This window comes from Trichechus manatus, unplaced genomic scaffold (assembly GCF_000243295.1).
Source record: "Trichechus manatus latirostris isolate Lorelei unplaced genomic scaffold, TriManLat1.0 scaffold00066, whole genome shotgun sequence".
NCBI lineage: Eukaryota > Metazoa > Chordata > Mammalia > Sirenia > Trichechidae > Trichechus > Trichechus manatus.
Window position 1 is genome coordinate 201,081 of NW_004444002.1, and position 15,688 is coordinate 216,768.

Genomic DNA, 15,688 nt, shown 5'->3' on the forward strand with positions numbered 1-15,688 from the left:
GAAGACCAGACTTAATGGTCTGACTAAGACTGGAGGCGCCCCAGAAAGCATGGCCCCTGGTCTCTCCATCACCCCAGAACTAAAACAATTTCCGAAGCCACCTCTTCAGACAGGGATTGGACTGGACTGTGGGACATAAAGTGATACTGGTGAAGCATGTGCCTCCTAGACAAGTAGATATAAGAGACCAAAGAGGCGGCTTTTGTCCAGAGGTGAGAGGGAAAGGCAGAGAGAGTTAGGAGCTGGTTGAATGTTCATGGGGAATCAGGGGCGGAGGGGAGGAGAGTGCTGTTGCAGAATGGGGTGAGCGTTTGGGGTCTCATAACAATGTATGTTAAAAAAATTCTGTATGGGAGACTAACTTGAAATGTAAACTTCATTTAATTACATTTAAAAAAAGATGACTGGATTACTGAGGGGTGACAGCTCAATTCCGCATCTTCCCTCCATCTTACTGAGGTGAAGCAAAGTTCAATCTCATTCACTATTAGATGGCCTCTCCTCTTCCTGTGAGTTACCCAAGAATTCGGGGTCTTCTGTGGGACCTTCAAGCCATCATGGTTGCCACTGCTACCTGCACTGTCCACACCCACATGGTCCTTTGGAGGTGGGCATCTCTGTGCTCCAGAGTCAGTGGGGCATGGGTGTGAGGGGCATCTCTGCATCCCCTAAGGTGCTGTCTCCCTGGGGCCTGATGAGGTCTCATGAGTAGAAATTTGCCTCCTGTCTTTCTGCCTTCTGAGGCACTCTTCCCTCTCACTCTCCTCTCTCACTCTCCTACACATAATCCCATCAAGGTGCTTAGGATTGTGGAAAGCAGCCAGGCTGCAGACTGTGGGCTAACAAGATAAACGTTATATAAGGCAAAGGAGGGTGGAGACTGGCAACCTGCTTGGTATAGGGACAGGGATGAGGGCAGACAATGAAAGTGATGGTTACATGGTAAGGGAGCCCTGGGGAGGAAGAGACCTTCAGGGTCAAAAAACCCAACATTGTGTTTTCTGGGCTGGTTGCTGGTTTTGTGGTACTCTTGTGTGTGCTGCTAGATCCCTGGAATTTTGGAAAGATGTGACACAGGTGAGACTTGGGAATATGGTGCATTTTAATCCAGTTGTTTTCAATGTGTGTTTCCTGTACCAACAGCATCAGGATCACCTGGGGACTTGTTAGAAATGCAAATTATCTGTCCTTACCTGAGAACTCCAGAATGAGAAGTTTCAGGGCTGGAGCCCAGCAAGTGTTTCTGATGCATGCTGAAGTTTGAGAAACCTTTGTTTCAATCCACAGTGTAATGTGGAGAAGTCACCCTAGAGCTCACTATGGTTGGTTCATTTAGGACTACACTGTACACTCATTTAGGACGTCCATTGGAATGTCTGTAGTTCTGTGTGAAAGGAGACTCATTCCCATGCATAGCTCTCATATACCTCAATATGATGGCCTAATAATACAGGGATGACTTTTTTCACAGTAGCCTACATGTTTAGTCCTGAATCATTTTGGTTGGCTGTCGATTTTCCCTTTGTTCTGGGCTGCGCACACATAAGTAGAGGCAGTAAGTCGTTGTGGGAAGAGCCTGGGATTTGGAGCAAGAGAGTCCTAGGCTGGATACCTGCTCTTTCATTCACTAGCTGTGTGGTCTTCAGCAAGTTACTGAGTTTCTCTGAGCCCCAGCAAATGGTGGTTCCTTTCTCCCACCCTTAGAGTTTTGCTCTGTTATGTGGGGCAGTGAGTGTAAGAGATTTTAACGATAATTAGAGCTGCCACTGAGTGCCTACTATGTGCTAGACACTTTAAGTCCATCATCCCCTTTTGTGACCGTGACAATTCTGCCAAGTGTAGGTATAATAACACATTGCTGTGGAGTTGATTCTGACTCATAGCGATCCTATAGGACAGAGTAGAACTGCCCCATAGGGTTTCCAAGGCTGTAATATTTATTTATTACTGTGCTTTAGGTAAAAGTTTACAGAGCAAATTAATTTCCCACTCGATAGTTTGTACATAAAGTGTTCCATGACTTTGGTTGCGTTTCCCACAATGTGTCGGCACTTTTCCCATTTCCACCCTGGGTTACCTGTTTCCTTTTGTGCAGATTTTCTACTCCTTTTACCTACTCATCTTTGCTTTTGGGCAAATGTTGCCGTTTTGATCTTGTATAACTGATTGTTCCAAGGAACAGGTTCCTCTTGGATGTTATTGTTTATTTTTTGGGCCTGTTTATTGTTTGACTGAAAGGTGATCTCCAGGAGTGGTTTCAGTTCCAGGTCAGAAGGGTGTCTTAGGGCCATAGTCTCGGGGGTTCCTCCAGTCACCATCAGACTAGTAAGTCTCGTCTTTTTTATAAATTTGATTTTTTGTTCTACATTTTTCTCCTGCTCTATTCGGGACCCTCTGTTGGTATCCCAGTCAGAGCAGTTGATAGTAGTAGCCAGGCACTATCTAGTTTGTCTGGTTTCGGGGTCATGGGCCGTGGTTCATGTGGTCCATTAGTCCTTTGGACTAATTGCTCCCTTGAGTCTTCAGTTTTCTTCACTCTCTTTTGTTCTGGACAGAAAGAGACCAATACTTGTAGCTTAGATGGCCGCTCACAAGCTTTTAAGAGCCCAGACGATACTCACCAAAGTAGGATGCAGAACACTGTCTTTATGAACTACATTGTGCCAATTGACATAGATGTCCCCCAAGTCTATGGTCCTTTGCCTTGGATCCTGGGAACTTCGTCCTGTGAGGTGTCTGGTTATGTCTAAGAAGTTTCTGTGACTGGGCCCTTTGTGTGCTCTTTTGTTGATATTAATATACATGCAGCACCTGCAATCATGTACATAGAAATATCCGCAACCAAACTTATATCTGCAGGTGGGTGTGCTCCCTTACACCCTCACACACCTGTTTAGCATACCTATCTAACTGTGTATCCATTCCTAAGTTATTGCTTGTTGATAACATTGTTGCAGGATTGTCTATGTTATAGTAATTACTGTAGTTGCCATTTATTCTTGCCTTCTTCTCAGTGTCTTCCTTTGCCTTGGTCATGTTGTGCTGACTTCCCCCATATTGTATATTGCCTTTCCCTTCACCAATATTGACAAGTGTCTTCTATCTAGCTAGTAATTTTCCCTCCTTACCCCCTTCAAACCTGGTAACAATTAAAGAATTTTTTTTCTGTGCACAAATTTTTTCTTGTTTTTTTTTTAATAATAGTGGTCTCATACAATATTTGTCCTTTTTTGATTGACTTATTTCACACAACATAATGTCCTCCAAATTCATCCATGTTGTGAGATGTTTTGTGGATTTGTTGTTATTCTTTATCATTGTGTAGTATTCCATTATGTCTATGTACCACAGTTTATCCACTCATCTGTTGATGGGCACTTAGATTGTTTCCATCTTTTTACTATTGTGAATAATGTTGCAATGAACTTAGGTGTGCAGCTATCTATTCGAGTCACTCCTCTTATTTTTTAGGGTATATACCTAGGAGTGGGGTTGCTGAATCACATGGTATTTCTATTTCTAGCTTTTTAAGGAAAAGCCATACTGTTTTCCATAGTGGTTGTACCATTTTACATTCCCACCAGCAGTGTACAACAGTTCCAATCTCCAGACAACCTCGCCAACATTTGTTAGTTTCTGGTTTTTTTTTTTATTAGTGCCATTATTGTTGGGGTGAGATGATATCTCATTGTAGTTTTGATTTGCATCTCTCTTACGGCTAATGATCCTGAGCATTTCCTCATGTGTCTTTTAGCCATCTGAATGTCTTCTTTGGTGACCTGTCTGTTCACGTCTTTTGCCCATTTTTCGATTGGGTTGTTTGTCTTCTTGTTGTTAAAGTGTTGATGTTTTCTATAAATTTTAGAGATTAGACCCTTGTCGGATATGTCATAGCCAAAATTTTTTTCTGAACTATAGGTTCTCTTTTTAGACTTTTGGAGAAGTCTTTTGATGAGCATAAGTGTTTAACTTTTAGGAAGTCTTATTTATTTAGTTCATCTGCTGTTTGTGCATTTTTAGTTATGGTTGGTATTCTTTTTATGCCATATGTTAGGGCCTCAAGCGTTGTCCCTATTTTTTCTTCTATGATCTTTATAGTTTTAGGTTTTGTATTTAGGTCTTTGATCCATTTTGAGTTAGTTTTTGTGTATGGTGTGAGGTACGGGTCCTGTTCCATTTTTCCACAGATAGACATCCAGTTTTGCCAGCATCATTTGTTAGAGAGACTGTCTCTTCCACATTTAATGGACTTTGGCCCTTTGTCGAAGATCAGCCGTCCATAGGTGGATGGATTTACCTCTGGGTTCTCGATTCTGTTCCATTTGGTCTTTGTGTCTGTCCTTGTACCAGCACCATGCTATTATGACTACTGTGGCTGTCTAGTAGCTTCTGATATCAGGTAGTATGAGGCCTCCTACTTTGTTCCTTTTCTTCAGTAATGCTTTACTTATTTTGGGTCTCTTTCTTTTCCATATAAACTTGGTGATTAGTTTTTCCATCTCATTAAATAATGCTGTTTGTATTTGGATTAGGATTGCATTATATCTACAGATCACTTTGGGTACTATTGACATTTTCACAATGTTAAGTGTTCCAATCCATAAGCATGGTATGTTTTTCCATTTATGTAGGTCTCTTTTGGTTTCTTGCAATAGTGTTTTGTAATTTTCTTTGTATAGGTCTTTTATGGTCTAGTTAGATTTATTCCAAAGTATCTTATCTTTTCTCAGGGCTACTGTAAATTGTACTGTTTTCCTTTTCCTTTTCAAAGTTCTCTTTGTTGGTGTAGAGGAATCCAAAAGATTTTTGTATGTTGATCTTGTATTCTGCTAGTTTGCCTAATCCTTCTATTAGTTCCAGTAGCTTTCTTGTGGAATCTTTCGGATTTTCTATGTATAGGATCATATCATCTGCAAATAAGGATAGTTTTACTTCTTCCTTACCAATTTGAATGCCCTTTGTTTCCTTTTCTTGCCTTATTGCTCTAGCTAGGACTTCCAGTATAATATTGAATAAAAGTGGCGATAAAGGGCATCTTTTTCTCATTCCCATTCTCAAGGGGAATGTTTTCAGTCTCGCTCCATTGAAGATGATGTTGGCTGTTGGTTTCTGTATAAATGCCCTTTATTATGCTGAGGAATTTCCCTTCTATTCCTATTTTACTGAGAGTTTTTAATCAGGAATGGGTGTTGGACTTTATCAAATGTCTTTTCTGCATAGATTAAGATGATCATGTGATTCTTTTGTTTTATTTATGTGATGGATTACGTTTATTGATTTTCTAGTGTTGTACTCTCCTTCCATACCTGGTATGAAGCCCACTTGGTCATAATGTATTATTTTTTGATATGCTGTTGAATTCTATAGGCTATAATTTTGTTGAGAATTTTTGCATCTATATTCGTGAGACATATTGACCTGTAATTTTCTTTTTTTGTGGTGTCTTTTCCTGGCTTTGGTGTCAGGGTTATGCTGGCTTCATAGAAAGAATTTGGGAGTATTCCTTCCTTTTCTATGTTCTGAAATAGTTTGAGTAGTATTGGTGTGAGCTCTTCTCTGAATGTTTGGTAGAATTTTCCAATGAAGCCATACGGCCCAGGGCTTTGTTTTTTTTTTTTTTTTTTTTGGTTGTTGTTGGACGTTTTTTTACGTACATCTTTGATCTCTTCTCTTGTTTTGGGTCTGTTTAGCTTTTCTATCTCAGTTTGTATTAATTTCAATAGATAATGCATTTCTAGAAATTTGTCCATTTCTTCTAAGTTTTCAAGTTTGTTGGAGTACAATTTTTCATACTATTCTGTTATGATCCTTTTTATTTTAGTTGGTTCTGTTGTAATGTCACCAATCTCATTTCTCATTTGGGTTATTTGCTTCTTCTCTCCCTTTTCTTTTGTGACTTTGGCCAGTAGTTTGTTACTTTTATTAATGCTTTCAAACAACCAACTTCTGGTTTTGTTGAGTCTTTCTACTATTTTTCTGTTCTCTGTTTCATTTATTTCTCCTCTACTCTTTATTATTTCCTTTCTTCTGTTGACTATGGGCTTCTTTTGCTGATCTCTTTCTATTTGTTTGAGTTGTAGGGTTAATGTTTTGATTTTGGCCCTTTCTTCTTTCTTGTTTTGTGCACTTATTGCTATAAATTGACCTCTGAGCACTGCTATTGTTCTGTCCCAAAGGTTTTGGTATGTTGTGTTTCCATTCTCATTTGATTCTAGGATTTTTAATTTCATCTTTGATTTCTTCTATTACCCAGTGGTTTTTAAGCAAGGTGTTATTCAGTTTCCATGTATTTGATTTTTTAATTTGCTCTCTGTGTTATTGATTTCTATTTGTAGTCTTGTGATCAGACAAAATGCTTTGTATTATTTCAATGTTTCGGATTTATTGAGGCTTGCTTTGTGGTTTAAAATGTGGTCTATTGGAGAATGATCTATGTGTGCTGGAAAATAATGTATATTTTACTGCTGTTGGGTGGAATGTTCTGTATATGTCTATGTCTTAGTTATCTAGTGCTGCTATAACAGAAATACCACCAGTGGATGGCTTTAACAAAGAGAAATTTATTCTCTCACAGTTTAGGAGGCTAGAAGTCCAAATTCAGTGTGCCAACTCTAGGAGAAGGCTTTCTCTCTCTGTCAGTTCTAGGGGAAGGTTCTTGTCATCAATCTTCCCCAGTCAAGGAGCTTCTCTGTGCAGAAACCCTGGATCCAAAAGATGTGCTCTGCTCCCAGTGCTGCTTTCTTGGTGATATAAGGTCTCCATGTTTCTCTGCTTGCTTCTCTCTTCTATAACTCAAAAAAGATTGACTTAAGACACAACCTAATCTTGTAGATTCAGTCCTGTCTCATTAACATAACTGCCACTAATCCCACCTTATTAACATCATAGAGATAGGATTTACAACACATAGGAAAATCACATAAAATCACAAAATGATGGACAATCATACAATACTGGGAATCATGGCCTAGCCAAGTTGACACACATTTTGGGGGGACACAATTCAAAGGACTCCCTTTAATATGTTTTATAAGGTTGGTCTGGTTCGTTGAGCTTCTTGGATGGATATCTTCTTGTCTTTTGAGATATTAGGGAAATTTTCTGCCAGCAAATCTTCAACAATTCCTTGTGTTTCTTGTTTTTTACCTCCTCCTATTCTGGAATTCCAATCACATGTAAATTTTTCCTCTTCATAGTGTCCCACATAATTCTTAGGCTTTCTTCATTTCTCTTCATTCTTTTTTCTGATATTTCCACAAATTGGTGTCAAGTGATTTGTCCTCTATTTTGCAGATCCTGTCTTCCATTGATTCAATTCTGCTTCTATGTCCTTTTATCAAGTTGTCTATTTCTGAAATTTTATTGTTAATCTTTTGGATTTATAGTTGCCATTGTTGCATGGTTTCTAATTGTGTACTTATATTGTTATTTTGTTCTTGTATTGTTTTCCTGAATTCTTCTATTGCTTGGTCTGTTTTCCTTGGTTTTGTCTGTGTTTTCCTTGATCTCTTGGAGAACCCTATATAGTCTTTTGAATTCCTTATCAGGTAGTTTCATTACCATTTCTTTCTCCAGAAGGTTTTTCTAGTTCTTTATTTTGGTCGCTTGCTGGAGCCATCTTGCCCTGTTTCTTTACGTGATTTGACGTTGTCTGTTGTCTCCAAGGCATTAAGGTGTAATTATGTTTATTTATTTGTTGAATGTTTGTTTGCTGCATCCTGACTTTTTGTTTTGTTTTGTTTCGATATATCTGAGTAGGTGTGTTACTTTGGTCACTAGTATGGTCGCACTGGGGCTCTCACCATCTGTTTCTGGGTGGGTGGGGCAGCAGGTGTGTGTGTGTGTGTGAGTGTCGCTCTCTGTTCGCTGGTCTTGCTGGGTGGCTGAGGATGTAGCTGGCGTTGCTGGTGAGGTGATGTGTCTGTCCAGCTGGTCGCCTCGGCATGGCTGCAGGGAGCACTCTCACAGGTCACTGGGTTGGGTGTGGTGTGTACACACTGCTAGTCACCACATGACGGGTGTGAGGGTGCCTGGGTCATCAGTCACTAAGTGGGTGGTATGGTAACTCTCACCGATGAACCCAGGTGGGCAGGGCTGCGTGGGGATGGGTGGAGCAGGCACAAGCCTCCAGTTTCAGGGGGGTGGTAGTGAAGGGGGTGAGGCAGGGGGATGCCGCCAGTTCACAGGTGCCTGCTAGGAGGGTATGCCCCTGTCCACTAGAGTGCAACACAGGGGAGATTGTGCCTCCAGTCCTCAGGCCCCTGACACAGATGGCTGGAGGGAGTAGGAGGCAAAACTGGTCTGTGAGCCCCCAGAGCTGGTGGCTGGGTACAGGAGCAGGCACCTCCAGTTCGCAGGCTCCCAGGGCCAGTGGCTGGGCATCAAAGTGGGTGAAGGTGGTCTTCAGGTCCCTGGCTTCAGTGGCTGGGCTTATGAGTGGGCACTTCTGTTCTGTGGGCACACGGAGCGGGTGGGCAGGTGGAAGAGGAGGCGCCACTGGACCATGTGCTCCCAGCATGGGTGGCTGGGCGGAAAAGCGGGCACCAGTAGAGTGAGCAAAAGAAGGGATGCCGCCACTCCACAGGCCCCTGGCACAGGTGGCTAGGTGGAGAAGTGGGCATTGCCATTCCACAGGCCCCGGCACCCATGGCCAGGCAGAGAGGTGGGCACCACCAGTTCACGGGTCACTGACACAAGTGGCTGAGCAAAGAAAGGGGTGGATGCCTTCAGTCCGTGGGCCCCTACTCAGGGGGCGGGGCAGTGGTGGGTGCCGCTGGACCACGATTGTGTGTGTAGGGGGATGGATAAGAGGGATCGGGGTGGCACCAGATGTCCACAGCCTCTGGCACAGGGGGCTGGGAAGAGTGCGGTGGATAAGGTGAGTGCCCTTAACTTTCACAGGTGGGAAACACTCCTGTCTGTCTCTGGAGGTGGGTGCAGAGTGGTGGTGGTGGCTTTGCTTGGGAACGCTGCTTGCTTTGTCTCAATATGGCTGCACTGTGCGAGTCCAGCTGGCAGGGTGCTGGTGATATGTAATTCTCCATGTCTGCTGTTTTTGTACAGTCTTTCCTTCCATTTAACACTCAGTCCGATTCTTCAGCTTTGCCTTTGATGCTCAGGGTTCCAAAACTGTCATCGATATCTGATGCACTTGACTTCTTGGGTCTTTGTCATAAGAGGGACGTTATGAGGCGTCTTACTATGCTGCCGTCTTGGACAGCCTCCTGGTTAACATGGCGGCCTCTGCAGTCACGAGCCCCACCCCTAATCCTGGCAGCAGTTGAAATTGCAGCAGCAGCAGCAGAGGAGACAGCCATGCCTCTTCAAGGCTGTAATCTTTACGGAAGCAGACTGCTACATCTTTCTCCCGCAGAGCATCTTCTGGGTGCAAACTGCCAATCTTTCAGTTAGCAGTTGAGCGCCTAACCACTGCACCACCAGTTCTTCTTAGGTTTAATGGATTAACCTACAAACTATCCATTAGCTTTTGTACTGAGGTAGGGATGCTAGTGACTTTATCAGAGAATTTTTACTGATGTTTTGGGAACAAGAACCAAAATGCAGCAGGTTAAATATAGTGTAGACTATTCTTTGATGAGAAGGGAGAAAAGGAGACATTGAGAAAAGCAGGACATGGTTTTAAGCATGGAAAAAAGTTGAACAGGCTTACTGTATGAGAGGAAAATATCCAATAGCACAGAAGAGGGGAAAGATGAAGGAAACACAGGGGGAATAAAGTGAAGTGAAGTCCCTGAGGAAATAGGAAGAACTGTGATCTAAAGCAAGAAGAGAGGGTCTAGCAAGGAGAATTGAGAGGCTTCCTGACTCAATCGCTTGATACTCTCGATGACAGGGACTCCAAGGCCATCTGCTTGGGCTGAGTGAGGAATGAAGTATGCAGACAGCTTGAGACTATTACTGTTGTTGTGTGCACTCCAGTAGATTCCTATATGAAGAGTAGAACTACTCCATACATTTTCCCAGGCTGTAATCCTTACGGGAGCAGATGCCAGGTCTTTTCTCCCTCAGGGCAGCTGGTGGGTTCCAACCGCTCACCTTTCAGTTAGTAGCCAAGGGCTTAACATTTACACCATCAGTGCTCCTTATTGAGACCCAGTGGAAGGTTTGAAACTACAACCAAGAGTTATGGGAGAGGGAGCTGAGCCAAGAGCAACCCTCATGACACACCTATCCACCTCCACCACCAGGTTAGAAATTCATTTTTCATGGCTGGGTGTGATTCTTCAAAAGCTCTTAAAACACATCTAGGCTCAATGTGCCCCACCCCACACAGCCCCACAGGCAGTCCGCCACGCAGGGGGGGCGCTCTGCCAAGGAAAGTTGGTCCCAGCGGGCATTGCGGCAAGACTGAGCTCTCTCTATCACGTGACACGCTGTCCCCTCAGTAGGAGTTGGTGTGCTGAGGGAATCGGCTTCAGTTTTTGTGAGAATAAGTGAGTAAGGGGGAAAGTAGGCCGAACAGGAGGCCAGGACTGGGAGAGGGCTGAACTGGGGTTGAGCGAGGAGGTGCAGGACTGACCAGTTGGGGGCCGCCGTCTGAAACGGTGGTGGCAGCGTCCCCAGAGGCACAGCCTGCAGAGTAGGCCACAGCAGCCATGGCCGTTAACTTAGGGGACCCCAGGAGCGGGTTCCGCCACAGCGAGGTGGTCATGTTCATCAATGAAGAAATCCTCAGTAACTGCAGCAACCCAGACTTCTATGTGGCCTACTGCTCGAAGCCCTGGAGCCATGTGGAGGACCGGCTCCGGGCCATCCTGTCGGATACACAGCTGCCCCGGCCCATCAAGAGGGCCTGCACCTTGAGCGCTCTGGCCCTGAGCGTGCGTGTCGCCGCCAGGCAGCGGGGGCAGCAGTTGCGTCAGCGGCGGCGGCTGAAGGAGCAAGTGGCCCAGGGCGAGGCAACCACCTGGGCGCTGGCCTCTGAGCTGCAGCGGCTGCGTGAGGAGCGCGAGGAGATGGCTTTGCAGTTGCGCCGCACACGGGACGACCTGCAGCAGTCGTTGCAAGAGCATGAAGCGCTGCGCCGGCAGCTGCTCCAGGCCCAGAGGTGGGCCCAGTTCCATCCACAGCCCCAGGAGGTCGGTCGCGGTGCGGGAGCCCAGCAGCAGTGGGCCGAGGCGCGGCCCCAGCATGCAGAGGAGCAAGGCAAGGTGGCGGCCGCGGGGGCAAAGGGCAGGCGGGATGCGGAGGCCCAGGAGGAGGAGGCACGGGCGGGAGCTCAGGCGGGCAACCACTACATGTCAGGATCCCCGAGTCCCTGGGCCCAGGTTGTTCAACCCCTTTGGCCAATGCCTCGCTCACACCCATTTCCAAACCACACACCATTCCCAATGGCGTTCCAATACACCCTACCTCCCCCACCCACAGGTGGCATGGAGACAGAAGCAGCAGCAGCAGTCCCATCCCAGATGCCTCGTGGAAGGATCTACATCCCTGGTCTGCAGGCTGCAGTGGGGTCGCTGGAGGAGTTGGTCCCTCTGTGGGAGCAGAGACGCCAAGGCGAGGAGAAACGTGCTGTGAGGCCGGAGGAGACAGATATCCTGGTTGACAGCAGGAGCCACCGCCAGGAGGGAGCTATTGTGAGGCCCAACTACATAAACCCCTCTGGGCACAGCTGGCGCCAAGGAGACTCAAGGAAACAACTTCAGGAGCAGAAGACCTGGCCACCAAAAGGTAAGAAAGCCTTTGAATTCCAGGAACAGGAGAAATCTGCCCCAGACCTCAGGCTCAGAGATTGGGATGGCCCATGGGGCAGACCTCAGGCTCAGAGATTGGGATGGCCCATGGGGCAGAGTGCCATGAATTTTTCCTGGCACTTGGACTGCTAAAAATGCAAGAAAATCTGCCTGTCCAACAAAAGAAAATTAACATCCATCAAGAAATAACCATTTTTAACACGGTATATCTATTTCCACATGATCGCTTTCCCCAGTTTCAAATTATACAAGTGTATATGCGTGTCATTTTTATTATTTTAAAGAAAAGTGGAATTTCTTTCAACATCACAATTAATCCTTAGATAAAAATTTCTCCAATAGTGTTTAAGTTCACAGGTGGTTGACTCTGGAGGGCTGCTACCACTTTGATGACACCCTGGAGAGGCTGAAGTTATGAACCTTGCTCTTTTTCTCCTTTCTGTATTCCCCTTAACTGCCTCTCTGCATGCAAGCAAAAATTTGCCTGGGAAGGCCATGCTTTAAGAGCACAACGTTCAATATATTCTAAGAACGCTGCTTTCCTTGAGAATGCTATAAAGTACGTCAGTGTTTATAGTTTAATTTTTTAAATTTTTACTTTTTATAAGATTCATAGGTGAGAGCTTGTTCTTTGTGTCTCTAAGCTGCAGGAACTTTGCATGACGCTGAAGAAGCTCAGGCCTCCAGGATGTGATCATCAGAAAATGCCCCCCTGGCTCTCAACAGCCTACACCTCAGTGAGACCTCAACTGGCTGGAGCCGTAAAGAGTGCAAGGAATAAGGAAGGGGAGATGTTCAGGCACACATTTTGGGAACAAGAGAGAGAGCAGACAGATCTTGTTGGGACGTTAATCCCTCTGTTGGGGAAAGGGGATTGACACAGCAGAGTTCAAGGGGGTGGGGAAGGGTAGTGTTAAATTTTACAGGTTATAGCAAGGTCATTGAATTTCATTGAACCAATAGTTATTGATTGCCTAGTATGGGTTAGGAGTTAGAATTAGATGTTATTATCTGGTGCACACGTTATAACATGGTTTGGGGAGTTTGGTTAGATGACAGGAGAGAGCCTAATTTCAGGTGCAGAGTAGATGAGGGGTATTTTCCTTGCCTTGCATGTAGAATGGCCTTCAGGTAAATGCAATGGAAATAACATCCGGATCCACTTATGTGATTCTGGGGGCAACATCAAAGAGACTTTCATGAAAGGACTTGAGTGTCTGAGCTGCTCGTGTCATTGATCCCACGTGAGACCAATGACCAGTGGTAAAGATTGGGAAAGACTTTTCTGGGACTGTGCTGATTTCCTCTACTGAGAGGAATAGTTATGTTCTGGGTTGCCCACCTGTCTGTCTAAAAGACCACTGGCCTGGGAGAGTGTTGGCTACCCACTCCAGCCCTTGGCCTTGGGCTATCCTACCCCAATCTGTTTTTCAGTCAACGGTGGATGAAAAACAAATTTGATTCCAAAGACACACAATGGGGCCACAATGCTGTAAGACGCTGCTTTTCTTGGAGGAGTAATTAGAGTAAGAAAACTGAATTGGGGCAAGCCCTCTTGGGAATGCTTTTGGATCCCTTCTCTTCTACTTGATGTGTTCTCTGCAGGCTCTTTCCTCCCCTGAGGCAGCTGCTGCAAGGCAAAGACGGAACCAGTGGGGAGCCCAGGTGGTAGGTTAGGTCAGCCTCCAGTCTGAACAAAAGGAAGCCTTTGGTTCCCCCATGAGATTCCACCCAGTTCACCAATATCAAGTTTTGTCTTGGGCTTGGTTCAAAGCCCTGACTTCTAATAAAGAGTGTTCATTGACCTCTGTGTCTTCTGTGTAGTGTGTATCTCAGGACTGGTTTACTGAGGGGTGACAGCTCAATTTCGCATCTTCCCTCCATCCCATTGAGGTGAAGCAAAATTCAATCTCATTCACTACCGGATGGCCTCTCTTCTTCCTGCGAGTTAACAAAGAATTGGAGGTCTTCTGTGCTGCCTTCAAGCAATCATGGTTGCCACTGCTACCCTCACTGTCCACGCCCACATGGTCCTTTGGAGGTGGGCATCTCTGTGCTCCAGAGTCAGTGGGGCATTGGTGGGAGGAGGCATCTCTGCCCAGGCTGGAAGCCCAAGTGCCTGAGGTCCCGGCCCCTTACGTGCACCAAGAAGCCAATCGCTCACGCGCTGTCAACCTGAGGCCTGCTGAGGTCTCGTGAGTCGAAATTTGCCTCCTATCTTTCTGCCTTCCCAGGCACTCTCTTCTCTCACTGTCCTATGCATAATCCTATCAAGGGCCTCAGGATTGTGGAAAGCACCAGGCTGTGACTGCGGGGTAACAAACATTCCAAGATCAAAGTGGAGTGGAGGCTGGTGGCCTGCTTGGTATTGGGACAGGGATGAGGGCAGACAATGAAAGTGATGGTTACATGGAATAGGAGCCCCGGGGAGGAAAGACACCCTCGGGCATTAAGCTCAAAGCAAAAATTTCTGGGCTGGGTGCTGGTTTTGTGCTACTCTTGTGTGTGCTGATAGCTCCCTGGAATTTTGGAAAGGTGGCACTCAGATGAAACTTGAGAATGTTAAGGTGCATTTTTATCTGGTCGTTCTCAATGTGTGGTTCCTGTACCAACAGCATCAGGATCACCTGGGGACTTGCTAGAAATGCAAATTATCTGGCCCTACCTGAGACCTCCAGAATGAGAAGTTTGGGGCTGGGGCCCAGCGGGTGTTTCTGATGCATGCTGAAGTTTGAGAACCTTTGTTTTAATCCACAGTGTACTGTAGAAAAATCTCCCTAGATCTCACTATGATTGGTTCATTCAGGACTTCACCGTACGCTCCGCTGTCCATTGTAGGTGTCTGTAGGTCTGTGTGAAAGCAGACTCATTCCCACGCATACCTCTCATATAGCTCAATGTGATGGCCCAATGATAGAGGGCTGACTTTTTTCACAGCAACCTCTCTGTTTAGGCCTGAATCATTTTGGTTGGCTGTCGATTTTCCCTTTGTTCTGGGCTGAGCACACATAAGTAAAGGCAGTAAGTCCTTGTGGGAAGAGCCTGGAATTTGGAGACAGAGAGACCTGGGCTGGATACCTGCTCTTCCATTCACCAGCTGTGTGATCCTGAACAAGTTACTGAATTTCTCTGAGCCTCAACATGTGCTGATTCCTTTCCCCCAGCCTTAGAGTTCTGCACTGTGATGTGGGGTAATGGGTGTCAGGGTTTTTTATGATAATTAGAGCCACCATTGAGTGCCTACTATGTGCTAGACACTTGAAGTCCATTATCCCATTTGCTGACTCTGACAGTTCTTTCAAGTGTAGGTATAATAACCCGTTCCCATCGTGTTGATTCCGACTCATAGTGACCCTATAGGACAGAGTAGAACTTCCCCATAGGGTTACCAAGGCTGGAATCTTTATGGTAGCGGACTGCCACATCTTTGTCCTGCAGAGCATCCCGTGGGTTCAAACCGCCAAGCTTTCTATTAGCAGCCGAGTGCTTAACTACTTGCCATCAGGGCCTCTTAGGTATAATAGATATCCCTATTGGGAGTTCTTCAGGGAGGGTTATTTTACTCCACTTTTACAGATATGGCATCTCAGGAGCTTACCCAAAGTCTTTCAATTCGGAGTTGGTGAAGCCTGAGTTCTAACCCAGTCTGTCACCAAGCTCAGTGCTCTGTCTATACTGCCTTCATCTTTTAACCTTACCAAGTCACAGCAGTTAACCTTGACCTATAGAATTGACTGCAACACAGGGACTTTGGGTCATGGAGGAGATCTGGTGAGACATATTTGGTGGAGGTGGTACAAGAGTCTGACTTATTCGCGATGCATAGTGTTGGTGCTAGAAAAGAAGGTGGTGGGAAAAGAAGAGGAATGTGGACATGGCTCCTAAGGGTATCAGCCTAGTGATACCCACAGATAACAGAGACACAGGAAGTGGGGCAGCATGGGGTGGTGGTCACATCTCCCACTTCCCTC